General features: G+C 38.8%; 1 long non-coding RNA gene across 1 annotated transcript; it reads right to left on the bottom strand.

Annotated features, from left to right (window-relative positions):
- Positions 1-359: 359 nt before the first annotated feature.
- Positions 360-4,274, bottom strand: LOC122827639. Its single transcript, XR_006370092.1, has 2 exons — positions 900-4,274; positions 360-797 (listed from the first exon to the last, which is right to left on the bottom strand). It is a non-coding gene; the product is annotated as an uncharacterized LOC122827639 (long non-coding RNA).
- Positions 4,275-15,160: the final 10,886 nt, after the last annotated feature.

Below are 15,160 nucleotides of genomic sequence, written 5' to 3'. Positions count from 1 at the left end.
GTGCAGAGTTGTGCAGATTTGGCCAGCCGTTTGGGCTGCTGCGGCCTGGCCGGACAGTGTAACAGCGTTGGGCCCAAAAAATCTAGTAAGGAAGTTTTTTCCTTGAACGCATTTGCACTGTCTGTTGTGGGGCTGCCTAAAAGTTAAAATATCAGCCGTAATAGTTTAGGAAGAGTCAATAGAGCAAGCTGATTTGAATTGTCAGCTGTGTGTACGTTCATGTGTGTGCGTGCAAAGTAATGAAATAGAAATAAAAAGAGATGAAATAGAAATAAAAAGAGATGAAATAGAAATAAAAAGAGATGTTTGCTGGATTGGCTTATTAGTGAGAGGTGGCCGTCTCCCCCTTGTGCCACTCACACAGGTGTGTGAGTGCGTCGGACGCGACCAAGGTTTTGGCTGGGTTTTTGTCGGTTTTTAGATCCCGGAGAAGTGACTAAGCTCCAAAAATAAACGCGTAGCCAATCCGAGCCAGCTCAAGAGAGCTGACCGCAGAGTAAAAGAAAAAGTTGATTACGATAGAGTTGATCGTGATCTGTGCCTAGGACAGCCTGGGACAAAAGTTGATTACGATAGAGTTGATCGTGATCTGTGCCTAGGACAGCCTGGGACAAAAGTTGATTACGATAGAGTTGATCGTGATCTGTGCCTAGGACAGCCTGGGACAAAAGTTGATTGCGATAGAATTGATCGCGATCTGTGCCTGGGACGGCCTGGGACAAAAGTTGATTGCGATAGAATTGATCGCGATCTGTGCCTGGGACAAAAAAGTTGATTGCGATAAAGTTGATCGCGACCTGTGCCTGGGACGGCCTGGGACAAAAAAAGTTGATTGCGATAAAGTTGATCGCGACCTGTGCCTGGGACAAAAAGTTGATTGCGATAAAGTTGATTGCGACCTGTGCCTGGGACGAAAAGTTGATTGCGACAAAGCTGATCGCGATCTGAGCCTGGGACGAAGTATAACTGAAAAGAGAATAAGAGATTTCTTCTGTGTGGGAAGAAAATAAAGACGTTTTCTTTGTGGGAAGACGAATATGAGTTAGAATAAAAGAGAACGTCCAGGGCTCAAAGCGGGGATCCTTTTAAGTGTTCTCTGTCTGTTTGTCAGCTCCGCCGCCGAGCGGAGTGCGTGTGTGTCAGCTGTGGGTGTGTGAGAGCTGCAGACGTTTTTGCTCTCATGTGTTCTGGTGCTGGTGAACTGTAATTTAAACACGGTTAAACACGACAAAACAAACCGTGGGTAACCCTTGGGTGACTCTCGGGGAACAAATAGACGGACTAATAACTTATCTGGCGGAGCAAGATGAATTTCAAAATAAAGGGGAAGAACAAAAATAAAAAATAAAAACAGAGACCTCCGCCGTGTGTGTGAGTAATAAATTATAACAAAAAAAAAAAAAAAAGGCAGGGAGGAGAGAAGAGGTGATTCTTGCTCCAGGCATGGCAGACGAGGTCGACAGGAAGAAATTTGATTTAAAAGGGGGTATAGGGCCTTTGTTTATGGTTGGTGAGCAAATAGAGGGAATAACTAGCATAACTAGAAGAAAATCTACAATCACTAAAATTTCAGCAAAAGATCTAACAAAATTTATGCTACTAAATTTCACCAACTTAAAATTATCAGAGTCTAAGCTAATAATGATTTGTAAAACTTTCTCTCCTTTATTAAAAAAGAAAAGAAGGAATATTCCGGTAATACATGCTAGTTTGAAATTAAATTGAACAGTTTTAAGGGCTGAAAATAATTGAGACTGAAGTGTTTATATACCATAAAGTATTTGTTGCATTTAAACTGAACAGTTAATTTAGAATTTCATTCTATAAATGAATTTACATTTTATTAAAATGGGTGAAGTGCTCTAGCAGCAGGTAGTTCAGTTACTGCTGGATTCTAACATATGTCTGACATAGTTTTAATAACAATAAATAAATACATGAATGAATAAATAATAAATAAAAATGTGCGCATTACTTAAAAACAGGAACCTGACAACTAAAAGATAATATTAACATATTAAATATGTTAACTAATATTGGAAATTTCATGAAGCTTCAATAAAATTGATAATTTGAGCATAGGACAACAAGAAAAGCAGACTGAAAATTTGTGACTAACTGAAAATCAGATAAATATTTATGTTTCTGTTTGTGCCGCTTTGGTTGATGAAAATTAGTGTGATTATGAGAACAAACAAACTGTACTCAAGCACTGAGTAACTGATGAAGTTATTAATTATTTAATAAATAATAATTATAAAAAGATGTCTACTGCTATAAAATAAAAGATTAAAGGAAATTTTGATTTAAATAACTGGCTACTTCAAACTGATGATTGTGAATATAAATAACGTTTTCTAGACTGAAATTTAAACTAGGTTTGACTGATTGATTGATGATTATTAAATTCATAAATACATATTGAATTAGAGGATTTTAGATTTGGTTTAATTTTAGGACGGTAATTTTTGTTTAAAAAGTGTAAAAACCCAAGAAAAAAACAATGTTCTGCAGAGGAGCGAACTTTGGGTTGTGTCATCTGTCAGGAATCAGACAGAAGTGTTCCACCTTGATGAATTTGACAACATCTACATGTAAGATTTCTAATTAATTTCTTTGCTTAACAAGTCTCCTACAAACAATATAACTGCCAGGTAAAACTAATAATTTTTAAGCCATGCACACCACAGGACAGGATGAAGCTCTATAAGGGAAATAGGTCAGCTGATCAAATGTTAAAATAACAAAAGCAGCAACAGGATAACATAGAACTGGAATCCTCTTAAATTAAGATAAAAAAGAGCAAACAATAGATAAAATTGTTCTAGCTGACATGCAGGCAAATGCTCCAATAGCAAGATCACAAATGAGAATAATTAAAAGGGGCAACACTGAATGATAATAAAATTTTTCAATTAAAAACAAAAACAGAAAGAGGCAGGAGTTTTCACTAAAAGAGGCTGAAGACAAAACAGGCAGACTGCAGAGACAGAACTCAGGCAAAATGAAAACTATTGGGTTCCTGACAGGGACAATAACATAAAATAATTTTTTTTTTAAAAAGGGTCATTGCCACCAGCTCTGAACACACTAGCATAAAAATACAGACTTGACTATTTTCGTTTTGGGCAAAATCAAGAACATGAATGCTCTTAAAGGGCCAGTTGTACCAGAATGTATTGATAAAAGCCATTCACAAATTGTTAAAATATCAAACATTTCTTAAATATCATTGAATTTTTGTGATTTTTTGCAATAAAAAGTGTTTGTGGTAGCAATTTGGAAATATTTGCACTTATTTATGACGGTAAATTTGACTTTTTATTACTCGCTGTACAGGTCATATAATGGGAAATCAATTAGGTTTGAGGCAGCTGTTTAGTTCAAGTAAGGAAGTTTCACATTTTTTATTAAAACTGCAAAAACTCCCAATTATTTGCTCAGAAAAGTGCAGGGATTTGTTGATTTTGGTGAATTTCCCTGATAATTCTAAAAGAAACTGGAGCGACTTATTGATATAATTTGGCAGTAAACGGATAGAACTGCATTAATTTGATTGATAGCATAATATTTAAGCACACTTAGTGTTTAGTTTAGAATCTGGAGGGCCGCACAAACCCACAGTGGCCCGGATTTGGCCCACGGGCCTTCAGTTTGACACGTGCTCTAAGGGGATATATCCCGTAATAATTAATATCACAGAAGGAACTTTGACAGTCAAGGGGGAACTGCTACCCCACAAAACTTCAGGAGTCCACACTGGGAATAGAACCCCGAATTGGACTGTATGAGATCAAACCCCATCATCACCAAATCCCATGTTTGGTCCCAACTAAATGACATTATATCTAGAAACCTGGCTCAGAAAATCTACAGTTAATCTTAAAGGTCCATGCACAAACTTAATTGAAATGTTTAAAGAAGCAGTTTTAAAAGGCGTCCCTGAATATGTTATGCAGTCTATAAAACACAATCAATGATCTCGCAGGGTGTGAACATGTGAGATGGAAAAGACACCTGCTTCATCACCTCTTAAAGGCGCAGGACGAATAAAAATAAAAAACAGTCTTGAGGGCTTAGGCACTCAGACGCTGAAACTCCAATTGCAGGAAGCAAAACAAAATTACATTACTTAAATAATAATAATAAAAAAAAAAAAATAAAAAAAAAAAGAACATGTGATGGTTGCAGCAGCATCTTCTCAAAATAAATCTACACAGGGTAAAATTCCAAATTACTGGCAAAACTCTAATCATACTGGGGGGGGAACTGGTTCCTCCTGCTTTTTCTTTTTATATCCTCAAACAGATACAGAGCGCTTTCCTCGTGGACGGGGATGGCGTTTGGCTGGATGTGGATGGGGGCCATGGGGCAAGGTCACGGAGCACGAGGCCAAGGACCAAAGGAACTTGACGTGCTACCAGTGCAGACATTTTGGACACTGGGCCAAACACTGTGTGAACATACCAAAGACTGCCAGGTATGATCCCCAACAATCCTTATGTGATTCCTGGACATTGCTTTCAGGGGAATACTGAGGCCACACAGAACATCTACTGAAACACTGCTGAGGACCCCAGAGACAATGTGGGTACAGCAGACCCCATGTTGTCTGCAACAGTGGAAGGAAAACACACAGACTTCCTGGTTGACACCGGAGCCACACATTCCACTCTGAACTCTGCTCCTCCTTTTTCTCTGACATCAAGAACTGTGTCTTTAACAGGGTTCTCATGGACTGAACAGAGTCTGCTATTCACGATGCCTCTGACCTTCACCTTGGGTAATCAGAATATGAAACATTCTTTTGTAAGTTCTCCTACGACTCCCATGAATTTACTTGAGCGAGCTTTGCTGATGAAGATGGCAGCAACAATCATGTGCTCGGCTGATGGAATAATTGTTGCTTTTCCTGATGGCACCTCCCTTCTTTGTGGAAATTTCCAAACAGAAGGACAGTATCTGATCCAGCCAGTGGTGTCTGAGTTTGCTGACATCTATTGGGGACTTTTAACAAATTTACCCTACAGCAGCCTAATGTCAACGTTCATGGCCTGGAAGCCCTGGCTCCTGTGTCTGCGCTTCTGTGTCCCTCCTCCGGGTCCACCACACGTGACCCTGTTCTGCGACAGAGACGCTCTGAATGGTACCAGGAACCTTTCCTTTCCACTTTGAAGGAAACAACCTGGCAGGTAAAAGTCTCGGACATTTATGTAGCTCCTGTTGGTGTAGCTGCTGCTGTCTCTTTCGCAAAAAAAAACAATCAGAATGGTATTAAATGTCTCACATTTCTCTCTGTTTGCACCCTGAGCACCAAGTGAAAAAATTGGGCGTGATGATGAAACGTTCCCTGGCAGCCACAGATTCGATTGCCACAGCAGCACTAGGTTTGTTTTCCTCCCATACTCTTTACACATGTAATATCTGTCATTCAGGGTCTGATCACATAATAAGTCTTAAAGGAAAATGTACTGCAATTTTCCATAAATCAGTGACCTTAGACATTCTGATGAGGCTCCTTGGTTTGTAAAAGTAACAATCTTCAAACATATTTGTCAGCATATCTACATTTCTTAATTAAATGGTTTTCTTTATATTGTTTGGTAAGATATTCCGATTTAATCTGTCATATTTCCATTAACTGTAAGCATAAAATTATTGTCATTACTAGACTTAAAGACTTTAGTTATGTGTTTCACTTTTTGAACTGATTTACTAAAATAAATTAACATTTAATATGCAATGACAAAAATATTTTAACGTTGAATGTTCCCTCATAATGGAATCGATTTTAGTTTAACCAGGTTTTGCAAGATATTTTGCAGGACTGCCCACTAGACCTTTTGCTTGCTGCACCAGTAACAGAGACCTGCGTTAAAGCCACCTCTCTGGTTTTGCAGTGCCTGCGTCAAACAGATTTTAAGGTCAGTAAAAGCAGATTGCTCGAAAACAGGCTAAGTTTCTGGGTAGAATAATTTCAGCAGGAACGACTGGCATGTCCCCATGGAACAAGCTTTTGTCTCTCTCAACAACACATGGCTTCAGCTGCAGAGCTCTCCATCCCTGAATACATTTTACAGTTCTTTGGAGGATATTTCTGGAACAAACCTGACTGTTTTGTTTCAGAAAAAGGGGGAGGAAAAGGGCATCACCCTTGTACACAACAGGCAGCTGGGATACCTGCTGCCTGATACAAAAACTGAACACATAGTCATGGGACATTCACTGAGTTTCACCATGACAGCGTTGAGGCAACAAACACTTTCCAAAGTCCTGAAAGCTCCAAACATTTCATTCACACACCAAGACATAAATATGGCAGACTGTTTTTCAGAAGGAGAACCACACGTGTGTGCAGACCTGGTGGCAAAGACAGACAAGGTAACACCAGGACTTCAGCAGCTCCTCTGCTGGGACCAGAGGTGAGACAGTTCTTTACAGATGGTTGTTGTTTCAGAAACAACACACAAGGGTTAAGAGCCTGGAAGAGGTGGTAAGATGCCAAAAGGGGGCGCCACCTGAAGAGAAAAACGTGAAACAAATGGGTGCTGGAGGGGCCCAGATGGCAGGTTAATTCTGCCTCCTGGGAAAATAGGAGAGCTGCTCCAAGAAGCTCACAGGGTTGGATATGTTGGGACGAAGCAGATGATGCACAATCTTAAAGAGTGGTGGCACCTCAAATGATCCACATGGTGAAACATTTTGTTAAAAATTGGTGTGGACAGTTCAACCCTAAGAAAACTTTGAATCCACATCAGGGACAGTTTCCTTCAGTCACATGTCCAGGGAAAGAAATTGTGTTGGATTTTACTGACATGATAAACCCGGTGCAAGACAAAAATATTTGCTGATTTGTGTTGATGCTTTCACAGGATGGCCTGAAGCCTGGCCAGCAACAGCAGAAGATAGTAAAATCATCATAAAATGTCTAATCAATCATTACCTCCCAAGGCAAAGCAGAATGAATGAATCAAAATTTAAAACAAAATTGGCTAAGGTTTGTGCACAAACAAAATTAAATTGGGTTGATACATTACACAGGAACCAACTTGTGGTTAGACTGATTAACTGCAACAGCACGATAATATCAAATGTCTAACTGTGTGACCTGCACAGCTGGACGACCCAGAATGTACTGAACCTGCTTCTTTGATTCCATCTGACATTTGGGGTTTTAACTGCATGCTTAATATGACTAAGTTTAAACAGCCCTCTAGATGTGACACTTTAACAGCTTTATTTCCAGTAATCAACAGCGGAGCCCGGATGGTGCCGCTATTCCAGTTAAAGATAACTATGTCTATTTCAATTTTACAACAGGTAACCGCAGTGTGGGCCGGATCCCTGAAAGTTGGTGTAACATCACATTCCCACAGCACTTAATAGGCTAGAGATGGGATATTTTATCTATGCAGGGGTAATAAACTAATTGAGAGAACATAGACTGGTGTGACAGGTGTCTGTGCTATGGTGAGACTTAGAGCCTGTGTCATCATGGTAGGTGAACAACAACCTCTGAATCACAGCATCTTTTCACAGGTCAAGTGCAGCGAAACTGTGGAGCTGCAACTTTCCAGATTTTAAATGTAAAAAGTCCAATCCTTTCTCGGTGTGCCTGGATGAAAATGAGGCATCTGGACACACGTAGAAACTGGTTGACATCAACAGATACTAGACGACACAATTTTGAATTAAGTTTGCAGATCTCATTAAAACAAATTAATCCTGTTGACTTCTTACGATTTGGCCAGTATCATTGCATTGTGTTAAGACTGAATTTTTATCTAAAACATTGATTGCCAAGTTTAAAATGTGTTTTCATTTTGTTCACTAAACATATTTCTTTTCAGTTGGTAAGTTTGTATCCCTTTATGACCACTAACTACTTTCACATTTTGAACTTAAAGATTTCACCTCTCGAGTACTAAAAGGGATCTTAACAATACTTTGTTTAGGATTTTATTTGTCAGTGTTATATCTAACATTTAATCATTTATCTTATTCTCATTAAGTTTTGGCTCATCCAAGCTTTCATATTGACTAACATTTTATTCATCTTGCATTATTCAATTTATAGTTTACCGGCATTCACAGTATTAACCTCACATTGTATTCTATTTACATTTTATTGTTTGTTCACGTTTCACTAATTAAAAAAAAAAATAATAATAATAATAATATAAGAAACAGATTTCAAATGCCGGCTTCAATTTCTAATATTTATTTTTAAATTTACTCCTTTAACTCATTAATTTCATTTTATTGTGCAATTCAAACCGGTTCCACATTGATAGGGTTTGCTAGAAGACATTGCCTTGATTAAACTTTGTAGATCGCATTACAACTCAATACTACTGAATTCTAATGAATTTTCTAGAATAATTACATTGTACTTCTACTGAATTTTTGCCAATAACACTGATTTGCATTTTTTCGATGGTGTTTGTTTCTTATTCTGTTGATTACACATGGTTTTCATCTAAAAAAAGGGATCTGAAAATTTCTTTGTTTACGTTTAAAATTTTCAAGCATCATCTAACAAATATTCATTTTAAGGTTTATCTTCTTGACTTTTGGTTTAAAAAATCAAAATTTTCACTAATGTTTATTCATTTCTCATTTTAAATTTATTTTTAAATGAAATCTAATGTTTTATTATTTTCTTCATTTTGCATTTCTTTTCAGGTATTAAATAACATTTTATTCATTTTACATTTCAGTTACTATTTATCCATGAAAATTTTGACAATTGATGACATTCACATTATTTTGAAAAATATATATATATATATTTCATTTATTTATTTTTTATTTATTAGCTGAATGTTCTTTGTTAGCCTGTAAGAGGAACACTGTGGTTTCTTCCCGCCGCCCAGGGCCAGGGGGCGCTCTGTTCGATTTTTACCCCATAAGAATGAAATGAAATGACAACAACAAACATCGTAATGGGCCGGGAGTTTTCGAACAGTGGGCAGTGTTTCCTCAGGATGTGTGATGCTCCCCAAGCTGTTTGATGTTCTATTTGTGGTCTCTTAGAGACCAAAAGGGGGAGTTGTTGAGACGCTTATCCAGGGTTGCACGTGTACTCATGCACATACAGCTGTATTTCACACATAGTATGTTTCATTTATGCACTGAGAGCTTTTGGAGGAATGGAACTTGACCTTGCATGTTTCACTTTCAAACAAAAGGCTTTCAGTAGAAGTGAAACTTAAGCTGACACCATGATATCATGGCATTCCTTAGCTGACGTAGTTCATCAGACGACCAATAAGGCGTGTCTTAGATATAAAGAATGGATCGTCCGTTTTTGATCAGATGCTGTTTAGTCCCGGTGTATTCACGTCACAACCAATTAGCCTGTGAGGGTAAGCGTCTCTTTCTTTTTAGCGCTAAAAAGAATAAAATAAGTAAAGTCTGATTATTTGTGTTTGACTGATTTTCTGCACGTGTGATCACATGCTTCCGATTCATCGATAGTATATTTGGTTCAACACTATCTATCTATCTATCTATCTATCTATCTATCTATCTATCTATCTATCTATCTATCTATCTATCTATCTATCTATCTATCTATCTATCTATCTATCTATCTATTTTTTTAACAACTCGATGGCGTGACGCAAACGACGTGGGCGGGTAGAGAACTGACTGCGTCATCTTGTTAGAATATGCAAATATTTTCTTTTATGACGTAACAGAGGTTCAACCCTGAACACTGACGTCTATTTTTACTTGTATTCTACCCATGGTAAGATCCAGTCCAGTTTTCGGGATTTTGGAGAGCGATCAGAACATTTTTAGCAGCGATTTTTTTTTTTTTGCAAAGTAAAACTAGAAGAATCATTCATCTATTGAACAACTTTTCTCTGCCAGGATTTACCCAGACATTGCAATGTCACGAAGTTTTAACACTTGTATGTGTGATGCAGAGAAAGAGGAAGAATCGCGCAGACTGTGCATGTTGGAGCATGAAGCACTTGAGCCATTTTCCTTGGAACAGAGATCTTGTGATCATGAGGAAGAGTCTTTGAAAGGAAAAGCCAAAACTGACCAATACAGAAGCAAATACCTTCAACCACAGGTTGAACTTTCGAAGGTGGACTCAAATTGTAGCAGCAGTACCAACCCTAAAGAAAGCTCTTTTGAATTTCAAAATCTACTTACAAGTATCAATTCTAGTGGACTTCAGACAGAATTGTTTAGAGAGACTTTGGCGAAGGAACATTGGAAAAATCTGTACTTTCAATCCCAGGCTTGGTTGTTGAAAGTGTATTCACTGTGGAAAAATTTAAGGAAGCAGCTTCAGGAAAATATAGGTTACCTTGCAGTTGACAGTGCCTCTGATAATGACAACAACATTGCTTTAAAAAGAGAGATTAGCATTCTATCTTTGGTTTTGGATGAACTTCATGTTCAAGCTGAGTTTTTGCAGCAACAAGAAAACCAGGCACAAAACCAGTTGATTCCAAGAGATGTTTCTCCTGTTGAGCTTGAGCAAAATGAATGCAGGCATTACATGTTGTCAGAGGAAAAATATGGAGAACATTATGCGCCCAAAGCACAGAAACCTTCTGTTTCTTTTGAAATCAATTCTTCAGGGTCTAAGCAAAAGGAGATCTATGCTGGAAAGGCTCAAACAAGCAAGGAGACAAACTATAGAGCTGCAGATACTGAATCTGTGGCGAGATTTCTTTCTGTGAAAGGAGTTCCAGACTGTGAGCTTAGGCAGAGAATATCTTTGGAGCAAAAACACAAGAGACAGCAAACCTTGGACTCACAAAGATTTGGTGTACCAGAAGAAGAAGAAGAAGAAAGTAATCAGGCATTTCTCCTGTTGGAAAGACATTGTGATCACAGGTCGTGTTTAATAAAAGAAACAGCCAAAAAGGATTATTACAAAAGGCAATACATTAAATCACAAGCTGAGCTTTAAGCTTTATAAGACCTCATCAGTTTCCTCAGATTGGCCAAAAGAGATGTTATAAAATTCACGATTGATTCCTGGTGGGTCAATCCAGCTGGGTGACCTCCAAGTCCTCCTGGTGGGTCTCTGCAATATTGTGACCTTCAAGTCCTCCTTGCTGGGTCCCTCTGACCGTATGGCCAACCTCCAAGCTTCCTGCTCCTTTGTCATTGTCTTCTTATTAAGATCTTCCGGTTTCCTTTTCTCTTTTTTGGCAATAGTACTTGTCTAAAAACTGTTTCTTTGGGGACTTTTGTAAGCTTATCCAAATAAAATGCATTGGCTTTCTTGTAGGCTAAATTAGAAGGGAACTGGTAATACATTTTCAAAGGTGCAGAAGGGTTCCAATAGTTTGAAGAGACTGTAGTTCACATCAAAGTGGGGTCTCATAACTAAATATTCATGGCATATATATGTACCCAAAAGGGAGAAGGCAGCTATCAGTAAAATATATTTTAGTAAATACGCTGAAGAACGGCAAACACTTGGAAGGCGACGCCTAACAGCTAAAGGCACTGGAGCCTCATCATGGTGGGTTCGTCCAGCTGAGTGACTTCCAAAACGCATGGTCCGCCGCCTGACCTGTTGGGTCTCCTGGACTCTATCATCTTGTCTTAATTCATCTGAAGAACTTGATCTCTCTAATAAACAAGTCGAACAAATAGGCTCAGAAGGGATCCGTTGGTCTTGCCGATATTTGTCAAACACATCGTCCTCAGTTTCTGAGAATGACAAGCCCAATGATGTACTCTCTGTTACCTCATCAGTTTCCTCAGATTGGCCAAAAGAGATGTTATAAAATTCACGATTGATTCCTGGTGGGTCAATCCAGCTGGGTGACCTCCAAGTCCTCCTGGTGGGTCTCTGCAATATTGTGACCTTCAAGTCCTCCTTGCTGGGTCCCTCTGACCGTATGGCCAACCTCCAAGCTTCCTGCTCCTTTGTCATTGTCTTCTTATTAAGATCTTCCGGTTTCCTTTTCTCTTTTTTGGCAATAGTACTTGTCTAAAAACTGTTTCTTTGGGGACTTTTGTAAGCTTATCCAAATAAAATGCATTGGCTTTCTTGTAGGCTAAATTAGAAGGGAACTGGTAATACATTTTCAAAGGTGCAGAAGGGTTCCAATAGTTTGAAGAGACTGTAGTTCACATCAAAGTGGGGTCTCATAACTAAATATTCATGGCATATATATGTACCCAAAAGGGAGAAGGCAGCTATCAGTAAAATATATTTTAGTAAATACGCTGAAGAACGGCAAACACTTGGAAGGCGACGCCTAACAGCTAAAGGCACTGGAGCCTCATCATGGTGGGTTCGTCCAGCTGAGTGACTTCCAAAACGCATGGTCCGCCGCCTGACCTGTTGGGTCTCCTGGACTCTATCATCTTGTCTTAATTCATCTGAAGAACTTGATCTCTCTAATAAACAAGTCGAACAAATAGGCTCAGAAGGGATCCGTTGGTCTTGCCGATATTTGTCAAACACATCGTCCTCAGTTTCTGAGAATGACAAGCCCAATGATGTACTCTCTGTTACCTCATCAGTTTCCTCAGATTGGCCAAAAGAGATGTTATAAAATTCACGATTGATTCCTGGTGGGTCAATCCAGCTGGGTGACCTCCAAGTCCTCCTGGTGGGTCTCTGCAATATTGTGACCTTCAAGTCCTCCTTGCTGGGTCCCTCTGACCGTATGGCCAACCTCCAAGCTTCCTGCTCCTTTGTCATTGTCTTCTTATTAAGATCTTCCGGTTTCCTTTTCTCTTTTTTGGCAATAGTACTTGTCTAAAAACTGTTTCTTTGGGGACTTTTGTAAGCTTATCCAAATAAAATGCATTGGCTTTCTTGTAGGCTAAATTAGAAGGGAACTGGTAATACATTTTCAAAGGTGCAGAAGGGTTCCAATAGTTTGAAGAGACTGTAGTTCACATCAAAGTGGGGTCTCATAACTAAATATTCATGGCATATATATGTACCCAAAAGGGAGAAGGCAGCTATCAGTAAAATATATTTTAGTAAATACGCTGAAGAACGGCAAACACTTGGAAGGCGACGCCTAACAGCTAAAGGCACTGGAGCCTCATCATGGTGGGTTCGTCCAGCTGAGTGACTTCCAAAACGCATGGTCCGCCGCCTGACCTGTTGGGTCTCCTGGACTCTATCATCTTGTCTTAATTCATCTGAAGAACTTGATCTCTCTAATAAACAAGTCGAACAAATAGGCTCAGAAGGGATCCGTTGGTCTTGCCGATATTTGTCAAACACATCGTCCTCAGTTTCTGAGAATGACATTTGAGCCTTTCCAGCATAGATCTCCTTTTGCTTAGACCCTGAAGAATTGATTTCAAAAGAAACAGAAGGTTTCTGTGCTTTGGGCGCATAATGTTCTCCATATTTTTCCTCTGACAACATGTAATGCCTGCATTCATTTTGCTCAAGCTCAACAGGAGAAACATCTCTTGGAATCAACTGGTTTTGTGCCTGGTTTTCTTGTTGCTGCAAAAACTCAGCTTGAACATGAAGTTCATCCAAAACCAAAGATAGAATGCTAATCTCTCTTTTTAAAGCAATGTTGTTGTCATTATCAGAGGCACTGTCAACTGCAAGGTAACCTATATTTTCCTGAAGCTGCTTCCTTAAATTTTTCCACAGTGAATACACTTTCAACAACCAAGCCTGGGATTGAAAGTACAGATTTTTCCAATGTTCCTTCGCCAAAGTCTCTCTAAACAATTCTGTCTGAAGTCCACTAGAATTGATACTTGTAAGTAGATTTTGAAATTCAAAAGAGCTTTCTTTAGGGTTGGTACTGCTGCTACAATTTGAGTCCACCTTCGAAAGTTCAACCTGTGGTTGAAGGTATTTGCTTCTGTATTGGTCAGTTTCCTTTCAAAGACTCTTCCTCATGATCACAAGATCTCTGTTCCAAGGAAAATGGCTCAAGTGCTTCATGCTCCAACATGCACAGTCTGCGCGATTCTTCCTCTTTCTCTGCATCACACATACAAGTGTTAAAACTTCGTGACATTGCAATGTCTGGGTAAATCCTGGCAGAGAAAAGTTGTTCAATAGATGAATGATTCTTCTAGTTTTACTTTGCAAAAAAAAAAATCGCTGCTAAAAATGTTCTGATCGCTCTCCAAAATCCCGAAAACTGGACTGGATCTTACCATGGGTAGAATACAAGTAAAAATAGACGTCAGTGTTCAGGGTTGAACCTCTGTTACGTCATAAAAGAAAATATTTGCATATTCTAACAAGATGACGCAGTCAGTTCTCTACCCGCCCACGTCGTTTGCGTCACGCCATCGAGTTGTTAAAAAAATAGATAGATAGATAGATAGATAGATAGATAGATAGATAGATAGATAGATAGATAGATAGATAGATAGATAGATAGATAGATAGATAGATAGATAGATAGATAGATAGATAGATACTTTGTGTAATTTATTTCAACTACAACTTTCATGTCATTTTGCTGCAGGATTAACTGGTGTAATTGAGGAAAGAATACTATGAAATATTGAAGCAACAAGACAGTAACTTGAAGCTACCTTGTGCTTTTACTGCAATTGGGTATGGAAGCAAATTATTGATTGGCCCCAAACAAGTATGTGTACTGTATGTGATGAAAGTTTTTGTCTAAATATGTTTGGGTTTTTTTTTCAACATTCTAGCGTTATTAATAAATGTACGCCATAACTATCAACATTAACATAATAAGCAAAAGCTGCAAGATTTACATAGTATATTTATTTATTTCAATGATATTCAAATTGGAATGTTATTCCAACTTACAGAGACATACTAGCATAACTAATTAATTAATTAACGTGCTGTTATCAAAGTCCGGAAGGGGTAGCTCTTGACTGTCATGAAGAGAACGGGATCAGCAGCGGTGAACGGGTAGGCGGAGACCGTCCTCTTGCTTCCGCGTTTCCCTCTCACTTCTCTCATTGCACAGCACGCCGGTAATTTTGGTCACGTTTCCAACCCCTCTCGTCCTTATTTATTTCCTTTTTAGTTCTACCTGTAGCAAATTTATTAAAACGGCTTTACAACATTTAGTGGAACCCACACAACCCTGTCCTACATAATCGGGGGTTGTCGACTGGCTCATCCATGTATTGGAGTCCTGGGCCCCAGCGCACCGGCTTCTGCTTCAGCCATGTCGGCACAGAACGTAGCGGC

The sequence above is a fragment of the Gambusia affinis genome, unplaced genomic scaffold (genome assembly GCF_019740435.1).
Source record: "Gambusia affinis unplaced genomic scaffold, SWU_Gaff_1.0 Scaffold2, whole genome shotgun sequence".
In the NCBI taxonomy this organism is placed as follows: Eukaryota; Metazoa; Chordata; class Actinopteri; order Cyprinodontiformes; family Poeciliidae; genus Gambusia; species Gambusia affinis.
This window is presented reverse-complemented; position numbering and strand designations above follow the sequence as displayed.